Below are 14,427 nucleotides of genomic sequence, written 5' to 3' on the forward strand. Positions count from 1 at the left end.
ACCTACTCCAACAAAGTTTAAAATCAAGCCTCCACCAAATCAAGGTGAATGGTCAGCAACTAAACAGAGCAATATGCAAAATTCTTCAGAGAAAGACAACACAATCCAGAATCTCTATACTGTATTATTTACAATGTCCAGCATAAAATAAAAAATTACTAGATATGTAGAGAAATAGAAAAATGGGACACATAATTAAGATTTAAAAAAATAGAAATAGGTGTAGATGTTGGAATTCATAGGCAGACTTTAAATCATTGTAATACACTTCTTTATTATAATCTACAAGAAGGCTGGGCACAGTGGTTCATGCCTATAATCCCAACACTTTGGGAGGGCAAGGTGGAAAGATTCCTTGAAGCCAGGAGTTCAAGACAAACCTGGGCAACATAGTGAGACCCGATCTCTGCAAACAAATTTAAAAAATAGCTGAGACCAGGTGTGGTGGCTCCCAAAGTGCTGTAATCCCAGCCTGGCCAATACGGTGAAACCCTGTCTCTACTAAAAATACAAAAATTAGCCAGGTGCGGTGGTGGGCGCCTGTAGTCCCAGCTACTTGGGAGACTGAGGCAGAAGAATCGCTTGAACCTGGGAGGCAGAGGTTGCAGTGAGATGAGATCACACCACTGCAATCCAGCCTGGGCAACAGAGTGAGACTCCATCTCAACAATTTTTTAAAAAATAAAAATAAATTTTTAAAAAATTAGCTGAATGTGGTGACACATGCCTGTTGTTCTAGCTACTTGGGGGGCTGGGGCAGGAAGATTGCTTGAGCCCAGGAGTTTGAGGCTGCAGTGAGCTATAATTGCATCACTGCGCTCCAGCCTGGATGAAGAAAAGAAAAGAAAGAGAAGGCCGGGCACAGTGGCTCACGCCTGTAATCCCAGCACTTTGGGAGGCCGAGACGGGCAGATCACGAGGTCAGGAGATCGAGACCATCCTGGCTAACACGGTGAAACCCCGTCTCTACTAAAAAATAAAAAAAACTAGCCGGGCGAGGTGGCAGGCACCTGTAGTCCCAGCTACTTGGGAGGCTGAGGCAGGAGAATGGGGTAAACCCAGGAGGCAGAGCTTGCAGTGAGGTGAGATCCGGCCACTGCACTCCAACCTGGGCGACAGAGCGACACTCCGTCTCAAAAAAAAAAAAAAAAGAAAAGAAAGAGAGAGCGCACACAAGAGAGAAAGAGAAAGAAAGAGAAGAAAGAAAGGAAAGGAAAGGAAAGGAGAAAGAAAGAAGGAAAGAAAGAAGAGAAAAGAAAAAATTAACAAAGTAAAATGAATCTATAAGGAAAAGCAAAGGCAATTATAGTAGATAAAGACAAGAGAAATTTCAGGAGTGTATTAGTTTCCTAGGGCCACTAGAACAAAGTAGCACAAATTGAGTGGCATAAAACAAAAGAAATTTTCTCTTTCATAGTTACAGAGGCTAAAAGTATGAAATTCAGGTATGAGCAGGGTGGATTTCTCCTGACGGCTCTCAGGAAGAATCTGTTCCATGCCTCTCTGTAGCTTCTAGTGACAGCCAGCAGTTGTTGGCATTCCTTGGTGTATAGATGCATCACTACAATCTCTTCCTTCCTCATAACAAGGCATTGTTCCTGGTCTCTCTCTTCTTATTTCTTTTAAAATTTTGATCTATTTATTTGTTTATTTATTTTGAGGCTGGGTTATGAGACCGGCTTGATTTTTGTATTTTGGTAGAGACAGGATTTCACTGTGTTGCCAAGGCTGGTCTTGAACTCCTGGGCTCAAGTGATCCACCTGCCTCAGCCTCCCAAAGTGCTAAGATTACAGGTAAGCCACCACTCTCAGCTTCTGTCTTCTTTTCTTTCTGGTTTTTTTTTTTTTTTTTTTTTTTTTGAGACAGAGTCTCACTTTGTTGCCCAGGCTGTAGTACAGTGGCATGATCTCAGTTCACTGCAACCTTCCTCTCCTGGGTTCAAGTTGTGCTCCTGCCTCAGCCTCTGGAGTAGCTGGACTAGCTGGGATTATAGGCGTGCATCACCACACCCAGATAATTTTTGTATTTTTAGTAGAGACAGGGTTTTGCCATGTTGCCCAGGCTGGTTTTGAACTCCTGGCCTCAAGTGCTTTGTCTGTCTTGGCCTTCCAAAGTGTTGGGATTATAGACATGAGCCACTGTGCCTGGCCTCCTCTCTTTTCTTATAAGGACACCAGTCCGGCCAGACATGGTGGCTCATGCCTGTAATCCCAGCACTTAGGGATGATGAGGCAGGTGGATTACTTGAGCCCAGGAGTTCAAGACCAGCCCAGGCACCATGGCGAAAACCTGTCTCTACTAAAAATACAAAAAATAGCTGGGTACAGTGGTGCACGCCTGTAGTCCCAGCTACTCAGGAGGCTGAGGTGGGAGGATTGCTTGAGCCTGGGAGGCAGAGGCTGCAGCGAGCCAAGATTGCACCATTGAAGTCCAGCCTAGGCAACAGTGAGACCTTGTCTCAAAAAAAACAAAACAAAAAAAAGACACCTGTCATATTTCATTAAGGGCCAAGGGCCTAACTTCCTCCACTATGACCTCATCTTAAGTAATTACATCAGCAATGACTCCATTTCTAAATGCAGTCACATTCTGAGATATTGGGGGTTAGGAATACAACATATCGTTGGAAGGGGGTGGATATAATTAAACCCATAACAAGGCTGAGCATGGTGGTTCATGCCTGTAATCTCGACACATTGGGAAGCTGAGGCAGATGGATCACTTGAGGCCAGGAGTTCGAGACCAGCCTGGCCAACATGCCCTGTCTCTATTAAAAATACAAAAAAGTAGTCAGGAGTGGTGGTGTGCACCTGTAGTTGCAGGAGGGAGGCTAAGGCAACAGAATCGCTTGAACCTAGGAGACAGATGTTGCAGTGAGCCAGGATCATGCCACTGCACACCCTGGGCAACAGAATGAGACTCTATCTCAAAAAAAAAAGGTGTGTGTGGTGGGGAGACATAGCAACTATTTTTTAAAAAGAGAGAATCAGATTAAAATTTAAACTAAAAAATACAATGTCTAAAATTGAATAGTCATTCGATGAGACTAAAGCATGTTGGACTTGTCTGAGCACAGTGGTTTATATCTGTAATCTCAGCACTAAGCTAAGGCAGGCGGATTACTTGAGACCAGGAGTTCAAGACCAGCCTGGGCAATATAGCAACACCGCATCTCTACAAAAAATGCAAACATTAGCCGGGCATGATGGCATGTGTCCACAGTCCCAGCTACCTGGGAGGTTGAGGCAGGAGGATCGCTTAAGCTCAGGAGTTTGAGGCTGCAGTGAGTTGTGATCATGTTGCTATACTCTAGTCTGGGTGACCAAGTGAGACCTTGTCTAAAAAAAACAATAACATATTAGACCTAATTTTAAGAAGGCCAATACATGTAAAGACAGGTCAGTAGAAATTATCTACATGAAAGTGTTGCAAGATCCTTGGGGTGTCACTTTTTTAGCTGGAAACCTCTGTGGACTGTGGCACCTTTGCCTGAGATTTGCTCAGGCCCACTAGGCTCATTCCATCCACTTGACCTGGCAGGTTGCACTCAGCTCACACTACCACCCTGGATCTCATGTCTGCCAAGGGTGAGCCAGGCGTGGAGTGGCCAGGGGTATGTGAGCAAACAAGCATGGGGTCCAGCCACTGCACACAGTCAGGCATGCTGGCTGCTGCCGTGGGGTGGGCAGCTCCAGGTGCCAGCATCAGTGCTGGCTCTCTGCGAGGCAGTGACTGGATCAGACACTCTGCAAGCATCTTTCAAGGCTGCCACTGGGAAACATGGTAGTGCCCAGAAGCTTGGAGACTCCAGGAACTGCAGGGCCCCAAAGAGGGGGTCACAGCCCTGGCTTGGGGAGCTCTCAGATCTGGGCTCCCTGAAGGGCTGCGGCTCTTCTCTATTTCTCTTCACTCACAATGGGTGTGTTTCAGCCTTTTTTGTGTTACAGATCTTTCAGCCTTCCCATTCGGCTGGTCCCAAGTTCTTGTCCTGTGTCTAGGAAGAACGAAGTGGAGGGAGAGCAAGGTGAAAAGCAGCTTTACCAACAGAATAGCTCAGAGGAGGCCCTGGAGTGGGTAGCTGCTCTCTGCAGCTGGCTTTCCTGACCTCTGCTCAGCTCTGACTGAGCCCAGGGCTTTTATGGGCCTCAGAGGGTAGGAAGTACACGCGGATTGGTCCATGGGCGGCCACGGGCAGGCCCAGAAAAAGGCACCACAAGTTTCCCACTTCAGCCTATAGGACTGGCAGCCCAGCCCCCAGCCCTCAGGCCTTCCCTGTCCTGAAGGTCGGACCTCACCAGAGACCCACCCCCTTCTGCCCAGGAACCTGTCTGCCTCCTGCTGCCATTCATGGCACCCAGGCTGTAGGTGCCGAGGGGCATCTGCAGGCCAGTGCCCTGCTGCTCTCAGCCCCCTTCAGCTTCCCTCCTATGCTCGTTGGTGCCCAAAGTCTGGAGGGGGCTGAAGTGGCTTCTGCCTGCTCCTGCCCATACCAGGAGCCCAGGGAGACCTGGGTCTGCAGCCACAACTTGGGTGGCAGCTGTGCCTAGTGGGGTGGGGCTTCTGTTTGCATCATGCCGTGGGAGGCCCCGGTCCACAGGCATAACTTGGGTGGCTGTGGCTGCATCCAGGGAGCTCCTGCCCCACCAGATCCGAAGAGGTGTGTCTCCCACCTGTCTCCAGTTCCCACTGGCTCCACGGAATGGCAGCCCTGGCTGCACCTCCCCGCTGCAGCCAATGTGACGGCAGTGGCCACTCCGGATGGGCCCCCAGTGCCATCAGAAGCACAAAGAGAAAAGTGATTGAAAAATGCAGCCTCAGTAAGTAAGCTGTGGGGCAGGATAAAGCAGTCTAACATACATTTAATTGGCATTTCCAAGGAGAAAAGAGAGAGAATCTAAAACAGAAAAAAAATTATGCTGAAAATATTCCAAGGTTGATTGAAAAGAGAAAAATTAATCTACAGATTCAGAAAGTTCAGTGAGTCCCAGCCAGAATGAATGCAAAGAAAGTCCTATTTAGACACATCATGGGCAGACTACCGAAAATCAAACAGAGAATGTGGAAAGCAGCTGGGGTGAGTGGGGTGGGAGGAGACAATTATACATAGGAAAACAATGCTGCAAAAGACTGCAGACTTCTCACAGAAACAATGCAAGTCAGCAAACAATGGAACAGCATCTGAAAAGTGATGAAAGAATAAATCTGTTAACTTTGAATGGTATCAGTGAAAATATCTCTCAAAATGGAAAAATAAAACCATTTGGGGATAAATAAAACAGAGGATTTGTGGTCAGCAGTCCAAAAGACTGTTTTTCCTTTCTTAAATTCTCTAAAAATTAATCCACCATTTAAAGCAAAAGTAACAATGCATTCTGGGATCTATAAGACATACAAAAATAAAGTACATGACCACAATAACACAAAAGGCTGGAAAAAATGTGATTGCATTCCATATATATATACACACACACACACACATATATATACACACACACATATATATACATATGAAATTTTATTGATTGAGTCAGAGTTTCACTCTTGTTGCCCAGGTTGGGGTGCAATGGCATGATCTCGGCTCACCACAACCTCTGCCTCCCGGGTTCAAGCAACTCTCCTGCCTCAGCCTCCCGAGTAGCTGGGTTTACAGGCATGTGCCACCACGCCCAGCTAATTTTGTATTTTTAGTAGAGATGGGGTTTCTCCATGTTGGTCAGGCTGGTCTCAAACTCCCAACCTCAGGTGATCCACCAGCCTTGGCCTCCCAAAGTTCTGGGGTTATAGGTGTGAGCCACCACATCCAGCCCTGGCATTATATTTTTGTAAAGTTCTTACATTATACATGAAGTGGTATAATGTTATTGGAGAGTAGACTGAATATTGAAGAATACCCATTGTAACCCCCACTACAGCAAACAAAAATATAAAGAGGCGTAGCTAAAAAGTAAGTAGAGAAGGTGGAATAAAATGTTTTATAAAGTCTCAACCAAACAGAAGGCAATAAAGGAGGAACAAAAGAGAGGGGACAAATAGATAACAAATAGCAAGAGGATAAGACTTAAACCCACCCCTAATGAAAAGTCTATTACATATGAAAGGACTAGGCACTGCCATTGAAAGGCAGATATTGCCAGACTTGATTGAAAAGGATCTTGGCTGAATTCTTGTCTGTAAATGGTGAGAATTAAATGAGACTGTGCATCAAAGCACTGAGCACAGTGCCTGGCCCACACTGGAGGCTTCTTCAATGAAAACTCTGGCATATTCTTTTTTTTTTTTTTTTTTTTTTTTTTGAGACGGAGTCTCCCGCTGTTGCCCAGGCTGGAGTGCAGTGGCGCCATCTCGGCTCACTGCAAGCTCCGCCTCCCGGGTTCCCGCCATTCTCCTGCCTCAGCCTCCCGAGTAGCTGGGACTACAGGCGCCCGCCACCGCGCCCGGCTAATTTTTTGTATTTTTAGTAGAGACGGGGTTTCACTGTGGTCTCGATCTCCTGACCTTGTGATCCGCCCGCCTCGGCCTCCCAAAGTGCTGGGATTACAGGCTTGAGCCACCGCGCCCGGCAACTCTGGCATATTCTAAGAGTCCTGCTTTCCTTCACACCTGTCTGTGAGCTCTGTGGGGAGGCCCCAGTTAGCCACCCACAGTGTACAGCCCAGAGCTGGGCATTCATCTAATCAGCCTTTGTGGACCACCGACATCATGCCAGACAGATGGGGCCTTATCCCCTGGCAGTTGCATGTAGGTTATATGTCTGCTTTTCAGAAACAGTGAAATGACTCCTCCTCCTTTGCGTCCTCCAAAGAGGAGTTGGAGAAGGAGCCAGGGCACAAACAGACAGACTGTCAAAACCATGCCTAGGCTGGGCGTGGTGGCTCAAGCCTGTAATCCCTGCACTTTGGGAGGCTGAGGCAGCGAGATCACTTGAGGTCAGGAGTTCAAGACCAGCCTGGCTAACGTGGTGAAACCCTGTCTCTACTAAAACTACAAAAATTAGCTGGGCGTGGTAGCACACACCTGTAATCTCAGCTACTCAGGAGGCTGAGGCAGGAGAATTGCTTGAATCCAGGAGGTGGAGGTTGCAGGGAGCCATGACGGTACCACTTCACTCCAGCCTGGGCGACAGAGCGAGGTGCCATCTCAAAAACAAAACAAGACAAAATAAAACGAAAAACCATGCCTAGAGCTGAGACATCCTGAGGCTGGCTGAGGTCATCAGCTTGTGGCCAGTGTGGCCACCTCATGTTGGCCCACATCCTCCCCTTCCCTGGAAGCTGAGGCCAGAGGTCTGCCCATTAATCTCCCAGTGCCCCAGAGCTTCAGAGGAAGCCCCTTTTCCCGGAGAAACTCTTGTTCTCTAGCATGGAAGCCCAGCTCCTTATTTATTCCTGGAGCCTAGCTCCTTCTAGTCAAGCCAGAGCACCAGGCTTTTGGTCAGGGGGCTTTATGCATGGGGCAAAGCAGTGTCCAGGACCTGGAATAAGAGAAGCTTGCATTATGCTCTATGTCAGCCCAGTGGGGGCTACAGGTCCTGGGTTACCACTTGCCAGTTGGTGGTTGTGTGGGCAAGGAAAGGGGATCATGGTACCCTGAGGGGCACCTCTCATTCACCTGTGAGAGGCCCGACATCTGGCCACTCCAGACAGACTCCACGCTGGACAACAGTTGGGTTCAGAACTTTGAGGAACAAATTGCTGTTTCCAGCTCAGGTGTTCAGTCCATTGGGCTCCTCCTCTTCCAAATCCCCTATCACTAACCCTCCTGCTGCAATGAGGGTAACCTCTACCCCTATTTCTAACACCATGAAGTAGTTTCACCTGTTTTTACCCTTTATATAAGTGAACTATTTTGCACATTATGGTTGTAGATTCATCTGTATCGTTGTGTACGGTTTGTTTATTCTTAAAGCTCATCAGTCATCCACTGTACAAATGAATAGTCTATAATTTCTCTATCTGTTCTAAAGCTGGAGGATATTCAGATTCTTTCCAGTTTAGGGCTATCATGAATAGTGTTGGTGTGAATATTCCAGGTTATGTCTTTCTTTTTTTTGTTTTGTTTATTGAGACAGGATCTTGCTCTGTCACCCAGGCTGGAGTGCAGGGGTGATATCACAGTTCACTGCAGTCTCCACCTTCCGGGTTCAATCAATCCACATGCCTTGGCCTCCTGAGTAGCTGGGACTACAGGGATATGCCACCATGTCTGGCTACTTTTTTATAGAGACGGGGTTTTGCCTTGTTGCCTATGCTACTCTTGACCTTCTGGGCTCAAGCAATCCTCCCTCCTTGGGCTCCCAATGTGCTGGGATCACAGGCATGAACCACCTCACTTGGCACAGGTTACATCTTTTGATGAACACATGGATGCATTTCTTTTGCCTGTATGCCCAGGAGTGGAAATGCTGGGTCAGAGGGCAGGGTGTGTTCAATACGATTAGATCTTACAGATGCTTTCATAGTGATTGTACTAATCTAGATTCCCATCAGCAATGTCTGAGAGTTCTGGTTGCTCCACATCCTCATCAACACTTGCTACTGTCAGTCTTTTCCACTTAAACTTTTCTGGTGTCTGAAGCGGTAGCTCACTGTGGTTTTGTATTCTCCTTGCTACTGTCCGAATATTTGAGTTTCTCCCAAAGTTCATATGTTAAGACCTAATTGTCTGGGTGCGGCGGCTCACGTCTCTAATCCCAGCACTTTGGGAGGCCGAGGCGGGCGGATCACGAGGTCAGGAGTTCGAGACCAGCCTGACCAACATGGTGAAACCCTGTCTCTACTAAAAATACGAAAATTAGCTGGGTGTGGTGGTGCCCAGCTACTTTGGAGGCTGAGACAGGATAATCACTTGAACCTAGGAGGCAGAGGTAGAGGTGAACCAAGATCACACCACTGCACTCCAGCCTGGGTGACAGAGCAAGAGTCCATCTCAAAAAAAAAAGACCTAATCACCAACGTGATGGTGTTAGAAGGTGGGGATCTTTGAAAGGTTATTAGGTCATGAGGGCTCTATCCTCATGAATTGGATTACAGCCCTCATAAAAGAGGTTCCAGGGAACTGTCTTCCCCCTTCCACCATGTGAGGATACAGCAAGAAGGTGCCATGTTTGAAGCAGGGAATGGGCCCAGGCACTGGATCTACTGCTGCCTTGATCTTGAACTTACTTCCCAGCCTCCAGAACTGTGAGCAATAAATTCTGCTGTTTATAAATCTCCCAGTCTAGGGTATTTTGTGACAGTATCCCGAACTGACCAAGACACCCCCATGAGTCATGAAGCTAGCAGCTTTTTGTGTATTTGTTGGCCTCCTAAGTATTCTTGTTATGAAGTATTTCAATGCAAACCCTCCCCCATTTTTCTCTTGAATTGTCTGCCTTTTTCTTTTTGATTTGTAGGAGTTCTTTATATATAGTGGGAAAAAATCATTTGGGATGTGTGTGTGTGTGCGCGCACACGCAAATGCATGCATGCATGTGTTTAAAAGGCCAATCTTCTCTGTCCCACAAATTCAGAACACCACAGTGGTTGGGCCATAATTGCACTGTGGGTGGTGGCAGGGTTTCAAACAAAAGGCATAATAACATGTCACATAAAATTAATCTGATTTGAATTGATTTTGTATGTGATGGGTCAATTTGTCTTGGTTTTATGCTTGTATGTGAACTACAAGGAGTTTATAACTCATTTTATGCTTGCGCATGTTTAAGTAACACACAATAAAAATCATTTAAGGCAACAATAAGGGCCCATGAGATGCTCTTCTTCTCTTGGTAAGCAGGAGGAGATTCTCAAAACACAAATTCAATCTGTGACTCCCCTGCTTCACGCATCTCAAAAGATCCCTTTTTCTTTTTGTCTAGGATGGAGACGAGCCTCCTTCCCTGGCAGCTGACCTCGTCAGACCTGCTCCCCTGCGCTGTTCACTGAAGCTGCCGCCTCTTTCTGGGCATGGTCTCTCCATATCTTCTCTCTCCACGTAAGCCCTCAGCTCCTGTTTTGGAGCAGCTGCTGCTCCGACCACCCCTTTTGCTTAGACTTAACTCAGCTCAATCATCCCTTCTCTGGGACACTCCCACTATGGCCTCTGAAACCACCAGCCCAGCTGGGCACTTTGCTTCTTTGCATCATCTCAGCTGAGATTTTTAATTTATTTGTGGGATCCTCCCCTCCCAAACAATAAGTTCTGTGAAGACAGAGATAGTATTTTTTTCTCCTCACCTTATTTATTTATTTATTTATTTATTTGAGACAGAGTCTCACTCTGTTGCCCAGGCCTGAGTGCAGAGGTGCAGTCTCGGTCCACTGCAGCCTCCACCTCCCAGGTTCAAGTGATTCGCCTGCCCAGCCTCCTGAGTAGCTGGGACTACAGATATGCACCATCATGCCAGGCTAATTTTTGTATTTTTAGTAGAGACGGAGTTTTGCCAGGTTGGCCAGGCTGGTCTCGAACTCCTGACCACAGGTATTCCACCCGCCTCAGCCACTCAAAGTGCTGGAATTACAGGCATGAGCCACTGCGCCCGGCCTTCTCCTCACCTTTTTCTCCAGTGTCCACTCCAGCATGCAGTATTTGCTAAGTGCTCAGTAAATGTTTGTTGAATGACTTACTAACCTGAGCTTGTGTAACTCTCTCACTGTCTTGATGCTGAAAGGCAGAGAGGGCCCAAGGTCACATGTAGGGAAGGGCCAAAGGCAGGACTGGAGCCCAGCAATTCTTGTTTAACCACACGGAATGGGAAGTAAAGTCCTCTTTGGCCAGCAGCAGAGGAGCCAGGTCCTCCTTGTCATCATCCTGGAAGACCCTAAAGGATCATCTAGGCCAATTCTTTCATTCTTCAAATGGGGCATCTAAGAACTGAAGAGGGGACACGGATTGTCTAGAGTCACACTGTGAAGGTGACCTGGAAGTTCCGCTAGAGAACACAACAGATTCTATCCTGTAGAAACACAACGGGTTCTACCCAGATTGCCGGACACTCAACATTCTTTTTTAATTAACTAAATTAATTAATTATTTTTTGAGTGCAATGGTGCAATCTCAGCACACTGAAACCTTCACCTCTCAGGTTCAAGCAATTCTCCTGCCTCAGCCTCCCGAGTAGCTGGGACTACAGGTGTGTGCCACCACACCCAGCTAATTTTTGTATTTTTAGTAGAGTTGGGGTTTCACCGCATTGGCCAGGCTGGTCTTGAACTCTTGGCCTCAAGCAATTCACTTGCCTCAGTCTCCCAAAGGGCTGGGATTTCAGGCATGAGCCACTGGGAAGGGCTCTGGCACTCAGCATTCTTTTTTTTTTTTTTTTTGAGATAGAGTCTCGCTCTGTTGCCCAGGCTGGAGTGCAGTGGCACAATCTCAGCTCACTGCAAGCTCTGCCTCCCGGGTTCACGCCATTCTCCTGCCTTCCCGAGTAGCTGGGACCACAGGTGCCTGCCACCACGCCCGCCTAATTTTTTGTATTTTTAGTAGAGAGGGGGTTTCACTGAGTTAGCCAGGTTGGTCTCGATCTCCTGACCCCGTCATCCGCCTGTCTCAGCCTCCCAAAGTGTTGGGATTACAGGCGTGAGCCACCGCGCCCGGCCTCACTCAACATTCTTTCCAGTATCCCCAACTCTCCTGGAGGTGAAGGACCAAGGGGGTGGGGGCGTGGCTCTCAGACTCCAGACCGACAGCCTAATATTCAGGCTGGGCTGGGACTGGAACCGAGATTTCCCAGCCTGTGGCCAATGGATGACAAGGGCCTTCCTTATTCTCCTCCAGACCCTCTTCTGGAGCCCCACTAGGGAATTCCTGTCCTTGGAAAAGTGGGAGAGGACCAGAACATTCTGGAATAAAGACTGGAGACATTCAGAGTGATGCAAGAAGTACAGTCCACAGCGGAGAAAATTCCAGCTGCCAGGCAATTGCCCGCTGGTCCCTGGCCTGGTCTAGGTGGTTGTGGGGGAAGGGGAGCTAACTGCAGTGACTCACTTAACCCTTTCTGGGCAGAGGAAGATAACATTTTTTAATTGAAAAAAAATTTTAATTGGCTGGGCGTGGTGGCTCAAGCCTGTAATCCCAGCACTTTGGGAGGCTGAGATGGGTGGATCACGAGGTCAGGAGATCAAGACCATCCTGGCTAACACGGTGAAACCCCATCTCTACTAAAAAAAAAAAATACAAAAAAAACTAGCCGGGCGAGGTGGCAGGCGCCTGTAGTCCCAGCTACTAGGGAGGCTGAGGCAGGAGAATGGCGTAAACCCGGGAGGTGGAGCTTGCAGTGAGCTGAGATCGGGCCACTGCGCTCCAGCCTGGGCGACAGAGTGAGACTTCGTCTCAAACAAAAAAAAAAAAAAAAAAAAAAATTTTAATTAAAAAACATTTTATTGACAGCTCCTTGTGAAGCAGGGCTACCCCACAGGCCGTTTGCCTAGAGTGGCCTTAATTGAAATTTTTGTTATGATCATTGTAGATTCCTGTACAGTTATAAGAAATAAAACAGAGAGGCTGGGCGTGGTGGCTCACGCCTGTAATCCCAGCACTTTGGGAGGCCGAGGCAGGTGGATCACCCAAGGTCAGGAGTTCGAGACCAGCCTGCCCAACATGGAGAAACCCTGTCTCTACTAAAAATTCAAAATTAGCTAGGCATGGTGGCGCATGCCTGAGGCAAGAGAATCGCTTGAATGCGGGAGATGGAGGTTGAGGGAAGCTGAGATTGTGCTATTGCACTCCAGCCTGGGCAATAAGAGGGAAACTTCAAAAGAAAGAAAGGAAAGAAAGGAAAGGAAAGGAAAGGAAAGAAAGGAAGGAAGGAAGGAAGGAAGGAAGGAAGGAAGGAAGGAAGGAAGGAAGGAAGGAAGGAAGGAAGGAAGGAAGGAAGGAAAGAAAAAAGGAAGGAAGGAACGAAGGAAGGAAGAAAGAAAAAGAAAGAAAGAGGGAGGGAGGGAGGGAGGGAGATCCCATGTACCCGCCTTCACTCAGTTTCCCCAATGGTAACATCTCCCAGAACTACTGGACGCCATCACAGCTGGGGTGTGACTGCTCTTGCTCAGGTTTTTCCGGTTTTCCTTATATTCATGTGTGTGTATTTACTTCTGTGCAATTTTATTGCAGGCCGAGGCAGGCGGATCACCTGAGCTCAGGAGTTTGAGACCAGCCTGGGCAACATGGTGGAACCCTGTCTCTACAAAAAACACAAAAATTAGCCGGGCATGGTGGCACATGCCTGTAGCCCCAGCTTCTTGGGGTCTGAGATGGGAGGATCACTTGAGCCCAGGAGGTGGAGGTTGCAGTGAGCCGAGATTACACCACTGCACTGCAGCCTGGGTGACAGGGTGAGACCCTGTCTCAAAAACAAAAACAAACAAATAAACAGAATAAGAGTATGCAACCTTTTGGGATTGGCTCTTCCCCTCAGCAGACACCACTTTTCTTGAGCACCTTGATCTCATAGTCCCAGGGACGGCTTCTGTTATTCCCATTTCACAGCTGAGCAAACTGCTCCCACCTCCACCCCCCAGAGCCAGGGATCATGATGGCTGATTTGGGGAGCATCTCCTCCGGGAGAGGAGGGCAGGGGGTTGGGTGGAGGGCTGGGGCTGGAGCCTTCCCCAGCCCTGCTGAGACCCAGCTCCCTCTTCTGCAGCCTGTCTCGGAGTGGGGTCTCCTTTGTGCCTCCCACCCACTCCCCAGGCCCGTCTCTTCCCTCAACAGGGAGGCCGTGAATGGGGGCCGCCGGGGGCCGAACCTGCTGATCCGAGGCCCAGCTTTGTCACAGAGAGGCTGTGTGACTAGCACGGTGGCCCCATCCTCTGAGCCTCAGGATCCCCTTGGGTAAAACAGGGGGAAGGGTCACACCCTGCAAACCCATGAAGATGCAATGAGGCGATGTGCGAGGCGCAGTCAGCAAAGTGCCAGGCGCAGAGTGAGCCCCCAGCGCACGCCGCGGAGAGCCGCCCGCAGCCCCATTTGGCAATGAATTATGTATGGCCTTCTGGCAGCCCTGCGTGTGGGGCTGCAAGCTCCCTCTGCTCCCCACCCCCTGCTTCTCTCTCCTGTGAGGGGCGCAGGCTCCCCCGGGGAGCGGGCAGTGTTCTTTGTCTCTCCTGCAGGGACCCCCTACCAGCTTCCCAAGGCTGGTGCCTCGGCGCCCAGGATGCCCATTTCACAGGCTGGAGAACCAAGGGTTGGCATCGCTTAGGGTCTTTTTCAACAGATACTAATAACAACAATAGAGCACCACCAATAACAATAATAATCACCATCGTACCTGCTGGGCTGTGTGTGTGTGTGTGTGTGTGTGTGTGTGTGTGTGTGTGTGTGCACCAGACACCTTTAACAGAAAATCCTTCATCCAACATAAACGCCCACCTGTGCAGGCACTGTCCGAGGTGTTGGGTGCACAGCCCACAACAGAACAAAGTCTTCCCCTCACAGAGCTCAGGTGCTACTGT

General features: G+C 48.5%; 1 long non-coding RNA gene across 2 annotated transcripts in view; it reads left to right on the forward strand.

Moving 5' to 3' along the window:
• Positions 1-14,427, forward strand: part of LOC114672715 (uncharacterized) — an 85,412-nt gene that overhangs the window by 28,213 nt on the left and 42,772 nt on the right. For both annotated transcript variants that reach the window (XR_013405491.1, XR_013405490.1), the window contains exon 2: positions 9,858-9,973. This is a non-coding gene — a long non-coding RNA (uncharacterized LOC114672715). The remainder of the gene's footprint in view (positions 1-9,857; positions 9,974-14,427) is intronic.

Source organism: Macaca mulatta, chromosome 15 (genome assembly GCF_049350105.2).
Source record: "Macaca mulatta isolate MMU2019108-1 chromosome 15, T2T-MMU8v2.0, whole genome shotgun sequence".
Classification (NCBI taxonomy): Eukaryota; Metazoa; Chordata; class Mammalia; order Primates; family Cercopithecidae; genus Macaca; species Macaca mulatta.